Consider the following 18,158-nt stretch of genomic DNA (forward strand, 5'->3'; position numbering starts at 1 on the left):
GCTTTATTAACTTCGGCAGTGTGTTTCTCAGTCAGAGCAATACTGCCTCTAAGGAATCTAACTTATTAGATTTGATTTCTTCTTTTATCCAAATGCTTTCGTTCATTCATTCATTCATCGGGTACTTATTTGTGCCTACTGTTTTCTAAGCACTGTGCTAAAAAGAGTAGAAAGTCTTACTAGTCAAAAAATTAAATCTAGTGGGGGGATATATTTATAGAAAATTATAATATAATGTAGTATGTGTAATTCATTAAACCATTCAACAAAAAAATATATTGAACATCCGCTAGGTGAGCGTGGTATTGTGGTACAAACTAGAAATAAGATTGTAAGCCAACAGACACTTACAGAGTTTATGGTCCAGTGACTTATTTAAGAAATAACTAGAGGACAAACTTGGTAGTCATTAGTAGTTATCAATAGCTTGGTAATAAAATGTATGGGTGGGGATTGAAGAATACACAGCAATTGCTTTTGAGGTTCTAGCATAAGTTTGTTTATTTGATTATTCATGTATTTGCATTAAAGAGACATACAAAATTTACTATATGTCAGACTCTGTTCTAAGCACTTTTTAATCCACCTAATCCCACGTAGCAACCCTACTTTTACTTATACCTATCTTGCGAATGAGAGGCCAAGTCAATTTTTCAAGGTTACAGAGCTATTAAATGGTAGCACTGGAACTCTAACCCAGATAATCTTGCTCAAAAATTGTTTTTCTAAACACTAATCTAAGCTGCCTCTCACATGCAACTAGGAGGGCCTATTGCTATAGAAAATATATTTTAAAATGGATAGCTCTTGTAGGGATGATGTCAGTCTTGAGATACTTAGAGAACCTCCTCTTGGTAGGTAGCTTGCTGGATGTGAGTCTTAAGTTTAAGAAAGATGGCTGGGTTAAAGATAGAGATTTAGGAGTTGCCAATCTATGGGATTAGGGAAGGTTGAACAAGTAGGTGAGCTCACTTAGTGGTTCCCAAACACTAATCCACAGGCCATTTCAGATCCATATTGAAGTTTATAACAACTCTTTGCAAAGGAGATCAATAAGGATTGTTGAGGAGTTTAGTGCCTAAATTCTATCTTTTCCCCTTATATAATTACAGTGAATAGAGAATACACACAAAATATAGTCATTGGAACTTAACTAAGACCTAAAGTCAAATGGGCTCTATTACTCACTCTATACACCTAAAGCATACAATCTGCCAAAGGAAATAGCTGTCTACACAGGACACCCTGTCTTACCTACCCAGTTATAAGCTAAAACTCTAGGGGAAATGGCTACCCAAATTCCTCACAAATTGAAGAGAGGAATGCAGCAAGTCTAAAGAATGGGCTGTCCAGGAAAGACGTAAAATGATAATATTAATAAATTACCTAATATGAGAATATACTAAGTGATATCTACATGCCTGGCAAGAGCTTAGAACTAAATTAATGACAGCATATAGAAAATTAAGCAAATAAAAGAAATACTATTATTAATCTAGTACTAAGTAGAATTGTCATGCAGCAAAGGTGATTGTAGTGTATTATTTGGCCCAGTTTTTACAGACATAATAATGTAAACACATTTTTATAACCAAAATTATTATTTACCCACATTGATGATATGCGAATAGAAAATTGAGTGGGGAGTAATATTGGGAGCAAGGGTAAAGAGAGCTAAATTTTCATCCTCCACAATATCAAACCAATAGAAAATGACTAAAACTAATAAACATAAGAACTGCCACGTTTTGTTTAGAGATACAGAAATAAATATCAAATTATCAGTGAAGAATAGGGAGTGCTGGTTTCCAACAAGAAAAAAGGAAGGATCAGGGACTACTGTTTTTCATAACACAATTTGTGGTACTCTTGAACTCTACTTAACTATGTGCACACATAATTTTTATTTGAAAGCTACATGATATGAAAACTTGTAGGTGAAAACAAAATGAAAGTCGTAAATAGCAGCATTTGTATTAGCAAACATTGAAATAGTGAGCTCATGAAAGAAAGGTTGAAAAATTCCACCAGAGACAGAAAGTCCTAATATCCAGAAGACAAGAGTTTCAAAAGAAAGAAAAAAAAGATAAAAAAGATTGAATGGATTCTTAGCATGACAAAAAATGATAGTTAAGTATCTTATACCCTGGCTTATTATAGTGAAATTTAAAGTTATCAAAGACAAAGGAAAATTTCTAAAAGCTTCTGAAGAGAAAGAACAGACTACCCAAAAAAGAAATGATAATTAGGTTGACATCTGACTCCTCAACAAAAACTCTAGAAATAAAAGACAATGGAGAAATATTTTCAAAATATGGAAGAAAGAGAACTCTGATTTTAGAATATTATATCTTCTGAGACTGTCATTTAAATGTAAGAGTGAAATTAAGACATTCTTATGCATTCAAAGCCTGAGAGGTTCTGTGTAATAAAGATCCTCTGAAAATATTATTTAAGGAAATATTACAATAAAAAGTAGAGTACTATTAGAAACATTTAAAAAATGGGTTAGAAAGTAACTTACAGTTGTACAGAAGAGCAAGAACCACAATTAAATTTTTTTTTTAAAGCAAGCGAAGTCCAGGCACTGTAGCTTATACTTGTAATCCCAGCACTTTGGGAGGCTGAGGTGGGCAGATCACCTGAGGTCGGCAGTTCGAGACCAGCCTGACCAACATGGAGAAACCTGGTCTCTACTAAAAATAAAAAAATTAGCCGGGCATGGTGGCATGCGCCTGTAATCCCAGCTACTCAGGAGGATGAGGCAGGAGAATCGCTTGAACCCGGGAGGCAGAGGTTGCGGTGAGCCAAGGTTTCAGTGAGCCAAGATTGTACTATTGCACTCCAGCCTGGGTGACAAGAGTGAAACTCCATCTCAAAAAATAAAAATGAAAAAGTAAAATAAAATAAAAGCAAGCAAAAAAGATAAGAAATTGAAGAAAAGCTGAAGAGCGAGTGATACAAAATGGAAATCCATTTCAACACAAAACTGAATTTTAGAACTTAAATTCTTCCAACATAGTAACAGAACCAAAGGTAGAGAGGTGAAAAGGTAGAAAATTTTGTCTCATTTTAGTATATATATAGATATTGGTAAGTTCATAAAATTGGCAAGAAAAAATTAACTTTACATGTTCATTAAAATGCTGGTGACAATAATATAAAAAAGAGAAAAAATATTTATAACATCTTAATCAGCAAAAGAAAACTTGATTTATCTAATACAAAACAGAAAAAAACAGAAAACAAAAATTTTTACAGAGAAAATTTTAAGTAAGGTTGAATTTTTAAGTCCCAATATATCAATAAATATAATTATAAATAAATTCAAATTTTCAATAAAAAAGAGACAATCAGGTTATATTCAAAATGCAGTATCCAGCAATACATTGTCAGAGCAATGCAAAACAAACCTACTATTCTATAACACATTTTTCTAAGCAGCAGATAGAAAATATAGCATTTTACAATAATAGCAAACACTGTTTAATATGTATGAATTAACAAAGAATTTACAGAACCTCTTGAAAAAATTGCAAAATATTGCAAAACTATTGACAGACATAAATAATCTGAATATATAAAAAGATATTCTGTACATATATAAAGAACAACTTAATATTATTGAGTCCTGCTCTCCAAAAATCATGTATAAAAGCAATGCAATCACAATTAAAATCTGGCCAGATTTTTTTTAAAGGATACAACTTCTTATTATAAAGCCAAAATCACTGATTACAGATCCATGAATAGTTATGTTGACTTTTTAAAAACTGAGCAAAATTGGCAAGGGAGGTTAGCACCAAGCCTACCAGCATTCAGACACATTAAAATTCTTAAATGAGACAAGATTATAATCTTTAAATAAAAGTGTGTGTGTGTGTGTGTGTGTATATATATATATAGAGAGAGAGAGACATTTAAATACATCAAAATGTATTCATTTGTTGAAAAAAGAAGATCCTAGACAAAGTAAACAAATGATGACAATATAGAAGATATTTGCAATATCTAAAACTTGACAAGATAATGATATATGGTTGGGGGTAGGAGGAACTACTTCAAGAAAATAAGAAAAGGAGGAGAAACTCAAAGTTTAAAAACAGGCATTTGAGAAAAGGGGAAGCCCAAATGTTAAATAATTATATGAAGAAATACTCAATACCATTCATAATGAGAATAAAGTAAATCAAAACAATGAAATCCCATTTGAAACCCTAAAAAATATGTGTTGGAAAAACTTGGAGTGTTGGTGAGGATTTGGGAAGCAGAAACCACCATGGTTCAGCTAATGTTTTATAGAATGGTGTAGCTAAGAACAATATGGCAGTTCTTAGTGATATTAGGGAAAAGTATACTCTGTGTCCAAGAACCCCTCTACTGACATTCCCTAACCAAAGAAATGATCAATTAGCCACATGCAGGAATATGCATATTGCAGGGGAGTTGGAACCACCTAGATGTCCCTCAGTGGAGGCACTCAACAGGATAATGTGAACAGGTGGAGGATACGTACTACAGAATATTATTCATCATTCGAGGTAATTCTTAAAACCATAATATGGAAAGGATAAAAAACACAATGGGATTTATGGTGAAATAACTTTTATGACATTGTCCATATAGGGGAGAACAATTGAAGGGCAATAGTATAAAAAGGAATACGCTAACATAACGAGAGAGGGGTCTTGAGGGGACTAATAGTGATGCTGCACCACAAGCCAAGAGAACTCCACACTCTAGCTGAGGAGGAAGAAAGGTGAAGAAGGAACAAAGTGGGGTGGGAGGAAAGGATGGAGAAAGAAAACAGGGAGGAAGATAAAGTACAAACTTAAAAATACAGACCCGTAAATACCTACCATTTTCTAGTTAAGTTAGCCTAGTTATTTTTAAGTTATGATATAATTTGTGCATGAATTAATTTTCTTACTCTCGTAAAACTGTGTGGTTCCCAGAACAGCCAAATTTCTGCCACACTGTTGATCCAAGAGTGGGACTGAGGAACCTAACAATAGACTGAGGGCATTCCCCACACAGGCCCTAGGATTCAGTTGCTATGTTTAAGAAGTCTGGGACTTTGAAGCAAGTGTATGAGCAGGGCCCAGAACAATTTGCCCCTGGACTCATTTAAGTGGTAGACTCTCCTAAATCTCTATGTTAAATGATAGAATCTCTTTGGGTGTATTACCATGGCCTCATCTTATTACTAAGTAAGACAGTAGTTTTCTAAAACATGCTTTTATTAAAAACCTTGATTCTTAATTCCTTCATTTTGGATTAGTGTAGAATGTTGCCAACACTCTTAATATAATAAATTGCAGTCAGTAATCATTATTGCAAGGTTATGCTTTGACAATGAAGATTTTAGATTCCAAAAAATGAGGGATGTCCTCATGAAGGGATTTCCAGTCTCAGACAACGGCTGGTGTGGGGCATTTAAAAACAAGGAATAGAGACGGAGGAACTTCAGAATGGGGTGGAAATTTCTTAAGTTGACAATAAGCAGGCAAAGGCAGTAAGGTAAACATTTACAAAGGTGGGAAATGCCATGAGAAGATAGGGAAAGATAAGCTTTAAGAAATAACAACAAAAAAATAGAATGGGGAAATGGGAAATTAATAAAATATTTGCTCAAGTAAATGTATTCATTTCATCCAACAACATTTATTGATTGCCTACTCTGTGACTGGCTCTATGGGAACACAGCTGTGAATAAAACATTACCTCTCAACAGTCCTGTGTGGAAGACAGGATAAAAAATAATGAAGACTCAAGGTGTTAAATGCGGTAATAAGGGTATAAAAATGCTGTTGAAAGACAATGGAGGGAGTAATTCTCACCACAGGGATTATGAAAGGATTCAGAGAGTAACATTTGACCCTCATTCCAAAAATGAAGAGCAAAGATTATTTTAGGATAATCATTGAGTAAATTATATATTCTTATAATTTATTACTATTGTACAGTTACTAAAGACTGCTCATTTTAGAATGACCTCTAGCTAATATAGATAATAAAATAATTTTTAAAAATTATTATGGGATAACTTCATTTTCTCTGATTCTTTTGACGAAAATATAATTCGGAAAGATGACTTTTTCGGTATATTCTAAGATGTTTGACCAAACATTTCCCCTAAATTGGCCTAAAAATTACTTCTTTTAAGAATTAGATTATGTTTATGTAATGGATTACATTTATTGATTTTCATATGTTGAACCAACCTTGCATCCCAGGGATGAAGCTGACTTCATCATGGTGGATAAGCTTTTTGATGTGCTGCTGGATTCAGTGTGCCAGTATTTTATTGAGGATTTTTGCATTGATGTTCATCAGAAATATCGGCCTAAAGTTCTGGTTTTTTTGGTGTGTCTATTCCAGGTTTTGGTATCAGGATGATGCTGGCTTCATAAAATGAGTTAAGGGGGAGTCCTTCCTTTTCAATTGTTTGCAATAGGTTCAGAAGGAATGGTACCAGCTCCTCTTTGTAGAATTCAGCTGTGAATCCGTCTGGTCTTGGGCTATTTTTGGTTGGTTGGCTATTAATTACTGCCTCAATTTCAGAGCTTGTTATTGGTCTATTCAGGGATTCGACTTCTTCCTGGTTTAGTCTTGGGAGGGTGTATGTGTCCAGGAATTTATCCAATTCTTCTCTCAATAGATGCAGAAAAGTCCTTCAATAAAATCAACATCCCTTCATGTTAAAACTCTCAATAAACTAGGTATTGATGAAACATATCTCAAAATAATAAGAGCTATTTATGACAAACCCATAGCCAATATCATACTGAATGGGCAAAGCTGGAGGCATTGCCTTTCAAAACTGGCACCAAACAGGGATGCCCTCTCTCACCACTCCTATTCAACATAGTATTGGAAGTTCTGGTCAGGACAATCAGGCAAGAGAAAGAAATAAACTACTTACTGAAATGATCATTTGTCTGAGTAACTCAAATATCTATCAGATCCTGTAGTCAAAATAATTTTCCATGTATACAAAGATTTAGTTTTTATCATTAAATAAAATAAATAAATAAATGTCCACATAGAAAATAATCACTGACAGTAATTAGCATTAATGGAGCTGTATTTGGATAGACATTAGTGCAGAAGGAGGAAAAGTTCAACCCCTTTCTGAATAGCAGCAGTCATTGGTTCTCTAGTCCTCATCTGTACTTTACTGGTTTAAAAACTATTAAATTTTCATCAGCCAAGTTATATGTAAATAACAGCAGTAAGTAATATGCTGTATTTTCTCCATGAGTAGGGGAAAAACATGCAGGAGTTCTTGTGAACACAAAGCTGAGACAGAATAGAAATTCTAATACGTGCGGGTGGTGTAAGATGTTAGCATCTCCCTTTGTATAATTGAATGTCTGTTTTCATTAAAAAAAAGACGTTATGGCAAATGTAGAACTCCCTTTGAATTAAAACCTAAATGCTTGAACCTGAACTTTAAAATTTGGGCTCAGAATTCCTTTTAGAGCTAGACAAGTGAGTCCTGAGCTGTTATTTGTTTCCAAATTGCATTTCAGTTTCCCAGAAGACATCGTAAAAAGGAGGGGAAAAAAAGCAATTTTTCAGAAATTGCAACAGTTTGAATAGATTTGTTTTGCTGTTGTTTAAAATAGAAAGCTCCATGAAAGCTAACACAAGTGACTCTTACAAGGAGGACACTGAGGACTGAAAGTTGCCTGTCAGAAGGTCTGTATCCTCATCCTCGCATAAAATAATTCCTTTAGAAGACAAAAGCATAGCATAAAAATATACATGTTTGGTGACAAGGATCACATTTCCTTCTCAACTTTAGTAATAGAGGTTTATTTCCTTGGTGATTTCAAAACTGTCTCAATGTTTTGATATTTTTAAAATATATTTGTCATAGATATTTATATATTTATTTTGTTCAATCATGGGGCTTAAGGCTTAATAAAGGATGAGGTAGGATTTTATTCTTCATTCCATCAAGAATGAGCTAGATATATGACCTACCCAAAGCAAGTCATTCAAATTTCCAAAATGCTGCATTAGCAGGCTTCTCACAGGTGCAGGTTGATGATCGTAGGGCCCTTGGGGCAAGCGGCAGAAACAACTGGCTGTCACAAGCAAGAAAGGAAATTACCGGTAGAATAAAAAGTCTGCACATTGGTGGGAGGTAGTTCTGGAAAATGTGTGAGGCCCAAAGGGATTCTAGAAGTTAGGTATTATGAACATTCTCGCCAAGACACTAACATTCCACACAACAGTTGGATGCTCATTACCAGAGCACAGCACATCTTCATTCAAAACTCTACCGTCATGAGCTCTGTCTGCCAAGGGCTGGGGAGAGAGGAATTTTCCCATTGAGCTTCCATAACAGAAGCAGGGTGCTGAAGGATCCTACCAATACTCCACTCAATGTGTTCTTCCTATGACAGAAATCAGATAAGAAATGTTGAACCGAAACGAAAAGAAAAAAACAAAGGTTTAAAAAAATTCTATGGCTTTGTAGTTCTCTCTTGTCCTCTATAAGATATAAAATATGAAGACAAGAGCAAAATACATAAAAGCCTTCTATTTTAGGCCCACTTTATTATCTTCCAGAGCCCTAATTTGAATGACTGTGATGCATTTGAATTTCTTAGATAAAAGGCGATTTTCAAAACATTTCAGTCAACTAGAATTTCAATAAAATCTTAAACATAATATATTTACACATATCTTATAAATGACAACATGATACTAAACTGCTGGATAAAATTTGAAAGAAACAATAAATGAATCAGATATTCTGTTATCATGATATTGATATCTTTGGAAAGAGAGAATTATTTGAGTATATCTTATTTTAGAGAAAATATTTGTCATTGAAATAAATATCTGACTCGTAGACAAAAAAAGTACAGAAACATGAAAAAGACTAAAAGTATGGAGGATATACACTGTGACATATCACATACCAGTCAAATTTGCCTTATAAAATCTAAAAAAAACAAAAATCAAGTACAGCTGAAGTCCATTGGAATTCATTGTAAAGGAAATCAACCCATAGAAATAACTTTCAAACTTCTTTTTTTTCTTTCCCACCAACAGCTCTATGATGCTGCTCCAGATGCCTAAGTTTGAAAATCTTAGCCCAGACCCTCAGTTTTCTCATCTGGTAAATGGGAAAATAATCCCCTCATAGGTTGAGATGAAGATTAAATAAAACACCATAAACAAAGCATTTGAAATAACGCCTGACATATTGTTTATCACCCAATAAATGTGAGTAATTATTATTACCTAAGTAAGAAATTCACATTCAGGGGACTGTAGTACTTTAAAAATTGTAACATTTTTCACAATTGTTAGACCTTGATTCTTCCTAATTGCTTGTCAAGATGCCGTGGTGAAGAAAATCATTTTAGAGTTTATGTTATACTATCTTTCTAAGCCATGCCAGAAAGCTCTGGTTATATGGAGCTTCATCAGTTACTTCAAAGTATCTGCCTTAGCCAGCAATTCTGATCAGTCTCCAAGTTTAACATATTTTGGTTATTTGAATTGTTGAATTCAACATTTTTTAAAAGAAATTGGACCTGATCTGCACCTGGCATTATTTATTATTCCAAATTATTTGACTGTCATCCAGTTCTAAGACCTCATCTGTAAAAAGTACTGGCAAGCAGGGAAAAAAATAAATGAAACTATTGCTAGTTATAATAATATGCTTTCTCTTTTCCTGAGCTCTTCTCCCCATCCCCTAAGGCATAATTTCCAAGTTATGTGGGACACAACATCAGTCTGATGATTGCCTACTCAATGTTATCAAATAGTTTTCTGGAGAGAAAGAATAATACTTTTATAATAACATGACAAAATGAAAGTAAACAGATTAAAGGATGCATTTGTCATGAAAAATAAAATGCCTCATTACCTGAACCCATACCAAATGATCCTGGTTATTAAAGTCAAATATAAAACGATCTGTGAACATTAGTAGCCTCTTGTGATCATTGCCAGCCGAAGTTCTAAAATTATTGTACTTTCCTCTCCAACACTCTGAAGCCCACCTCCAGCTTATTTTTAGCCTTATTCTACATGCTCAACCTGTATTTCAGCTATCTCTACAATAATCTTATGATAAATATGCTTAAATCAAAACAATATTAATTGGTGCCCCTAGACTTGAAAAATATCTATAAGTAGTTTTATCTTTGTATAAATAAAATGAAATTGCAGAATCATAGAATGTAGAGTTGAATGCGAACTTGAAAATATTCTAGCTCAACTTCCCACCTAAAGCTGGAAACTTCTGTACAAAGCATTCACGATTTGCAATATAATTCACTCCATTTCTAAATATCTTTGCTTTTAAAATTGTTTGGGTTTAACTAGGTTCAATCTGGACCTTCGGTTCTTGAAACTTCTGGATCTGCCCTGTATCTGCTTCACAGAATACCTCTAATCCTTTCCTACATGACACTCTAAAAAATATGAGGACAGTAATTATACCATTCCTCTCCCTCCCAAATATGTTTGAAATACAGACAAATCTCATTTTATTGTGTTTCAGTTTATTGTATTTTGCCTTATTATGCTTTGCAGATAGTGTGTTTTTTTACAAATAGAAGGTTTGTGGCAACCCCTCATTGAGTAAGTTTATCAGTGTCATTTTTCCAACAACATGTGCTCACTTTCTATGTCCGTGTCACATTATGTTAATCTTAGCAATATTTCAGTCTTTTTCTTTATTATTATAACTGTTATGGTGATATGTGATCAGTGATTTATGATGTTACTATTTTAATTGTTTTGGGGTGCCACAAACCTTGCCCATATAAGATGGTGAACTTAATTAATAATGTTGTGTGTGTCCTGATTGCTCCAACCTGTCGCTTCTTCATTTCCTTCCCTCTCCTCAGGCCTCCTATTCCTTGAGACACAGCAATATTGAAATTAGGCCAGTCAATAACCCCACAATGGCCTCTAAGTGTTCAAGAGAAAGGAAGAGTCTCATGTCTGTCACTTTAAATCAAAAGCTAGAAATGATCATGCTTAGTGAGGAAGGCATGTCAAAGCCAAGATAGGCTAAAAGCTAGGCCTCTTGTGCCAAATAGTTGGCCAAGTTGTGAATGCAAAGGAAAAGTTCTTGAAGGAAATTAAATGTGCTACTTCAGTGAACACATGAATGATAAGAAAGTGAAACAGCCATATTGCTGATAGGGAGAAAGTTTAGTGGTCTGGATAGAAGATCTAACCAGCCACAACATGCCCATAAGCCAATCCCTAATCCAGAGCAAGGCCCTAACTCCCTTTAATTCTTTTAAGGCTGAGAGAGGGAGGAAGCTGCAGAAAAAAAGTTTGAAGCTAGTAGAGGTTGTTTCATAAGACTTTTTTAAAAAGAAGCTATATACAATTAGTTCAGTCACTGTGAAAGCGGTTTGGAGATTTTTCAAAGAACTTAAAATAGAACTACCATTTGACCCAGTAATCCCATTACTGGGTATATATCCAAAAAAATCAAATTGTTCTGCCAGAAAGACATGTGCACACACATGTTCATCACAATACTATTCACAATAGCAAAGACATGAAATCAAACTAGATGCTCACCAATGGTGGACTGGATAAAGAAAATGTGGTAAATAGCCATAGGTAAATAGCTTCATAATATTAGTACATATTTATGGAACACATGTAATATTTTGTTACACAAATAGAATGTGTAATGATCAAGTCAGGGTATTTAGAATATCCATCATCTCAAATATTTTTCATTTCTAAGTGTTGGGAACATTTCAAGTCCTGTCTACAAGCCATTTTGAAATGTATGATACACTGTTTTTAACTGTAATCACACTACTCTACTATCAAACATTAGAACTTATTTATTCTGTGTAACTGTATGTTTGTACCCATTGACCAATCTTTCTTCATGCCTCCTTCCACACACACACCCTTCCCAGCCTCTGGTATCCATCATTCTGTTCTCTACCTCTATTAGATAAACTTTTTTAGCTCTCACATGTGAGCGAGAAGAGGCCATATTTGTCTTTCAGTGTCTGGCTTATTTCCGTTAACATGATGACCTCCAGTTCCATCCACAATGCTGCAAATTACATGATTTTGTTCATTTCTTATAGCTGAGTAGTATTCTGTTGTGTATGTATACCACATTTTCTTTATTCATTTATTTATTAACACTAAAGTTGATTCCGTATCTTTGCTATTGTGGATGGTGCTGTAATAAACATAGGACTGCGTGTATCCCTGTGATATACTGATTTCTTTTCCTTTGGATAAATACGCAGTAGTGGGATTGCTGAATCATACGGTGGTTCTGTTTTTTGTTTTTTGAGAAATCTCCACACTGTTTTCCATAGTGACTGTACTAGTTTATATTCCCACCAACAGTGTATGAGTTCCCATTTCTTTGCATCCTCAGTAGCATGTTATATTTTGTCTTCTTAACCATAGCCATTCTAACGGAGGTAAAGTGATATCTCATTGTGGTTTTGATCTTGCATTTCCCTGGTGATTGTTGATGTTGAGCGTGTTTTCATACATCTGTTGGTCATTTGTATGTCTTCTTTTGGGAAGTATCTATTCATGTCCTTTGCCAAATTTTTAAAGGGGTTATTTGTTTTGTTTTTTTACTGTTGAGTTTTTTGAGTTCCTTAAACAACAGATTTTCAATGCAGACAAAGCAGTTTTATATTGGAAGAAGATGCCAGCTAAGATTTGCGTAGCTAGAGAGAAGTTAATGCCTGGCTTCAAAGGACAGGCTGACTCTCTTGTTGGAGGCTAATGTGACTGGTAACTTTAAGTTGAAGCCAATATTCATTGGCTGTTCCAAAACTCCCAGGGCCCTTAAGAATTATGCTAAATCTGGGCATGGTGGTGCACACCTGTAGTCCCATTTACGTAGGAGGCAGAGGCAGGAGAATCGCTTGAACCTGGGAGGCGGAGGTTGCAGTGAGCGGAGATCGCTCCACTGCACTCCAGCCTGGTGACAGAGCAAGACTCCGTCTCAAAAATAATAATAATAATAATAAAGAATTATGCTAAATCTACTCTGCCTGTGCTCTGTAAATGGGAAAACAAAGCCTGGATGATAGCACATCTATTTACATCATGCTTTACTAAATATTTTATACCCACTGTTGAGATCTACTGCTCAGAAAAAAAGATCCTTTCAAAATATTACTGCTCATTGACAATGTAGCTAGTCACGCAAGAACTCTGATGGAGATGTATAAGGAGATTAACATTGTTTTAATGACTGGTAACGCCAACATTCATTCTGTAGTTCATGGATCAAGGAATAATTTTGACTTTTAAGTCTTATTATTTACGAAGTACATTCTGTAAGGCTATAGCTCTCATAGCTCTTGTACATAGTGATTGCTCTGACAGATCTGAGCAAAGTACATTGAAAACCTTCTGGAAAGGATTCACCATTGTGGATGCCATTAAGAATACTTGTGATTCATGGACAGAGGTCAAAATATCAATAGTAACAGGTGTTTGGAAGAAGTTGATGACATTCAGGGGTTCAAGACTTCAGTGAAGAAAGGAAGTGCAAATTTGGTAGAAATAGTAAGTGAATTAGAAGTGGAACCTGAAGATGTGAATTGCTGCAATTTTATGATAAGAGTTGAACTAATGAGGAGTCGCTTCTTTTTTTTGTTTGTTTGTTTGTTTTTATTATTATTATACTTTAAGTTTTAGGGTACATGTGCACAATGTGCAGGTTAGTTACATATGTATACATGTGCCACGCTGGTGTGCTGCACCCATTAACTCGTCATTTAGCATTAGGTATATCTCCTAATGCTATCCCTCCCCCTTCCCCCCACCCCACAACAGTCCCCAGAGTGTGATGTTCCCCTTCCTGTGTCCATGTGTTCTCATTGTTCAATTCCCATCTATGAGTGAGAACATGCGGTGTTTGGTTTTCTGTCCTTGCGATAGTTTACTGAGAATGATGATTTTCAATTTCATCCATGTCCCTACAAAGGACATGAACTCATCATTTTTTATGGCTGCATAGTATTCCATGCTGTATATGTGCCACATTTTCTTAATCCAGTCTATTATTGTTGGACATTTGGGTTGTTTCCAAGTCTTTGCTATTGTGAATAATGCCGCAATAAACATACGTGTGCATGTGTCTTTATAGCAGCATGATTTATAGTCCTTTGGGTATATACCCAGTAATGGGATGGCTGGGTCGAATGGTATTTCTAGTTCTAGATCCCTGAGGAATCGCCACACTGACTTCCACAATGGTTGAACTAGTTTACAGTCCCACCAACAGTGTAAAAGTGTTCCTATTTCTCCATATCCTCTCCAGCACCTGTTGTTTCCTGACTTTTTAATGATGTCCATTCTAACTGGTGTGAGATGGTATCTCATTGTGGTTTTGATTTGCATTTCTCTGATGGCCAGTGATGATGAGCATTTTTTCATGTGTCTTTTGGCTGCATAAATGTCTTCTTTTGAGAAGTGTCTGTTCATATCCTTTGCCCACTTTTTGATGGGGTTGTTCATTTTTTTCTTGTAAATATGTTGGAGTTCATTGTAGATTCTGGATATTAGCCCTTTGTCAGATGAGTAGATTGCAAAAATTTTCTCCCATTCTGTAGGTTGCCTGTTCACTCTGATGGTAGTTTCTTTTGCTGTGCAGAAACTCTTTAGTTTAATTAGATCCCATTTGTCAATTTTGGCTTTTGTTGCCATTGCTTTTGGTGTTTTAGACATGAAGCCCTTGCCCATGCCTATGTCCTGAATGGTAATGCCTAGGTTTTCTTCCAGGGTTTTTATGGTTTTAGGTCTAACGTTTAAGTCTTTAATCCATCTTGAATTAATTTTTGTATAAGGTGTAAGGAAGGGATCCAGTTTCAGCTTTCTACATACGGCTAGCGAGTTTTCCCAGCACCATTTATTAAATAGGGAATCCTTTCCCCATTGCTTGTTTTTCTCAGGTTTGTCAAAGATCAGATAGTTGTAGATATGTGTCATTATTTCTGAGGGCTCTGTTCTGTTCCATTGGTCTATATCTCTGTTTTGGTACCAGTACCATGCTGTTTTGGTTACTGTAGCCTTGTAGTATAGTTTGAAGTCAGGAAGTGTGATGCCTCCGGCTTTGTTCTTTTGGCTTAGGATTGACTTGGCGATGCGGGCTTTTTTTTGGTTCCATATGAACTTTAAAGTAGTTTTTTTCCAATTCTCTGAAGAAAGTCATTGGTAGCTTGATGGGGATGGCATTGAATCTATAAATTACCTTGGGTAGTATGGCCATTTTCACGATATTGATTCTTCCTACCCATGAGCATGGAATGTTCTTCCATTTGTTTGTATCCTCTTTTATTTCATTGAGCTGTGGTTTGTAGTTCTCCTTGAAGAGGAAACTGTCTCTCAGACCACAGTGCAATCAAACTAGATCTCAGGATTAAGAAACTCACTCAAAACTGCTCAACTACATGGAAACTGAACAACCTACTCCTGAATGACTACTGGGTACATAATGAAATGAAGGCAGAAATAAAGATGTTCTTTGAAACCAACGAGAACAAAGACACAACATACCAGAATCTCTGGGACACATTCAAAGCAGTGTGTAGAGGGAAATTTATAGCACTAAATGCCCACAAGAGAAAGCAGGAAAGATCCAAAATTGACACCCTAACATCACAATTAAAAGAACTAGAAAAGCAAGAGCAAACACATTCAAAAGCTAGCGGAAGGCAAGAAACAACTAAAATCAGAGCAGAACTGAAGGAAATAGAGACACAAAAAACCCTTCAAAAAATTAATGAATCCAGGAGCTGATTTTTTGAAAGGATCAACAAAATTGATAGACCACTAGCAAGACTAATAAAGAAAAAAAGAGAGAAGAATCAAACAGATGCAATAAAAAATGATAAAGGGGATATCACCACTGATCCCACAGAAATACAAACTACCATCAGAGAATACTACAAACACCTCTATGCAAATAAACTAGAAAATCTAGAAGAAATGAATAAATTCCTTGGCACGTACACTCTCCCAAGACTAAGCCAGGAAGAAGTTGAATCTCTGAATAGACCAATAACAGGATCTGAAATTGTGGCAATAATCAATAGCTTACCAACCAAAAAGAGTCCAGGACCAGATGGATTCACAGCTGAATTCTACCAGTGGTACAAGGAGGAACTGGTACCATTCCTTCTGAAACTATTCCAATCAATAGAAAAAGAGGGAATCCTCCCTAACTCATTTTATGAGGAGTCACTTCTTATGGATGAGCAAACAAAGTGGTTTCCTGAGATGGAATCTACTCCTGGTGAAGGTGCTCTGAATGTTGCTGAAATGACAACAAAAAGTTGAAAATAATTCATAAATGTAGTTGATAAAATAGCAGCAGGGTTTGAGAGGATTGACTCCAATACTGAAAGTTCTACTGTGGGTAAAATGCTACCAAACAACATTGCATACTACAGATAAATCTTTTATAAAAGGAAGAGTCCATTGATGCAGCAAACTTCATTGATGTCTTATTTAAGAAACTGTCACAGCCACCCCAACCTTCAGCAACCACCACCTTGATCGGTCAGCAGCCATCAACATTTTGGCAAGATCCTCCGCCAGCAAAATGATTACAACTCACTGAAAGCCTAGATGACTGTTAGCATTTTTTAGCAATAAGATATTTTAAGATTAAGGTATGTACTTTTTTTAGACATAATGTTATTGCACACTTAATACTCTACAGTATAATGGAGTGCACTGGGAAGGCAAACAATTTATGTGACCTACCTTATTGTGATATTCACTTTATTGTGGTAGTCTAGAACCAAACCCACAATATCTCTGATGTATTCCTGTATTGAATTTATTATCTTTAAAAAGAAATAGGGGCCGCTGTGGTGGCTCATGCCTGTAATCCCAGCACTTTGAGAGGCCAAGGCAGGTGGATCACTTGAGGTCAGGAGTTCAAGACCAGCCTTGCCACCACGACAGAACCCCATCTCTACTAAAAATACAAAAATTAGCCAGGCGTGGTGGTGTGCACCTGTAATCCCAGCTACTCAGGAGGTTGAGGTAGGAGAATCACTTGAACCTGGGAGGCGGAGGTTGCGATGAGCCGAGATTGCATCACTGCACTCTAGCCTGGGAGACACAGCAAGATTCCATCTCAAAAAAAAAAAAAAAAAAAAAAAAAAAAACACACAGAAAGAAATGGGACTCAGTCTGCACCTCTAAGTTTCCACTTCTACAGTCTAAACATTTTCAGCTCCTTCTGTTGGTGGGTGATTCATTCAGAATTAAGGAGTTATCGTTGGCCTCTCATTTAAGAAATAGAGGTATGAAAATCACATCTATTGGGGCTAATTTTATCTATCTTTTATTCTCAGGATTTAGCAATGCTGGGGCCTATATTGGGTTGAATGGTGGCCTCCAAAACAATATGTCTACATCCTGACCCCTGGAATCTGTGAATGTGACATTCATTGGAAAAAAATAGTCTTTGTGGATGTAATTTAGAGTATCGAGTTGAAATCAGCCAGATTTAAGGTAGGCCCTCAATCCAATAGTAAGTATCCTTACCAGAGATACATGAGGAAAAGAGTAGAAGACACAGAGAAGGCCATATGAAGACAGAGGCAGAAATTAGAGTTATGATGCCACAAACCAAGGAACACATGGAGCCACCAAAGGCTAGAAGAGGCAAAAAACGGTATTTTCCTAGAACTTTCAGAGGGAGCGCAGTTTTATTTTGGACTTTGGAGCTCCAGAACTGTGAGAGTGATGATTTAATATGGCAGTCCTAGGAAACTGATACAGAGCTCTCTAACATACTGAATTCCTAACTCTACTAAGCAGAGCAACTTCCAGGTGGTAACCTGCTCTCCCTTTGTCTCAGAATGACTTTACCTTCATGTTTCCCTGGTTTGCATTCAGCATTGACATATGCAGGACAGGTTCTTTCTTTGGATAGGCTCTCACTCTGTAATCCAGGCAAAAGTGCAATGGTACAATCATAGCTCACCGCAGTCTTGAATTCCTGAGCTCAAGTGATCCTTCTAACTCAGCCTCCTAAGTAGCTGGTACTACTGGTGCGTGCCACTATGCCTAATTTTTTAAAAAAAAATTTTGTAGAGACAGGATTTTACTATGTTGCCCAGGCTGGTCTCAAACTCCTGGCC

This window comes from Pongo abelii, chromosome 11, assembly GCF_028885655.2.
Source record: "Pongo abelii isolate AG06213 chromosome 11, NHGRI_mPonAbe1-v2.0_pri, whole genome shotgun sequence".
Lineage (NCBI taxonomy): Eukaryota > Metazoa > Chordata > Mammalia > Primates > Hominidae > Pongo > Pongo abelii.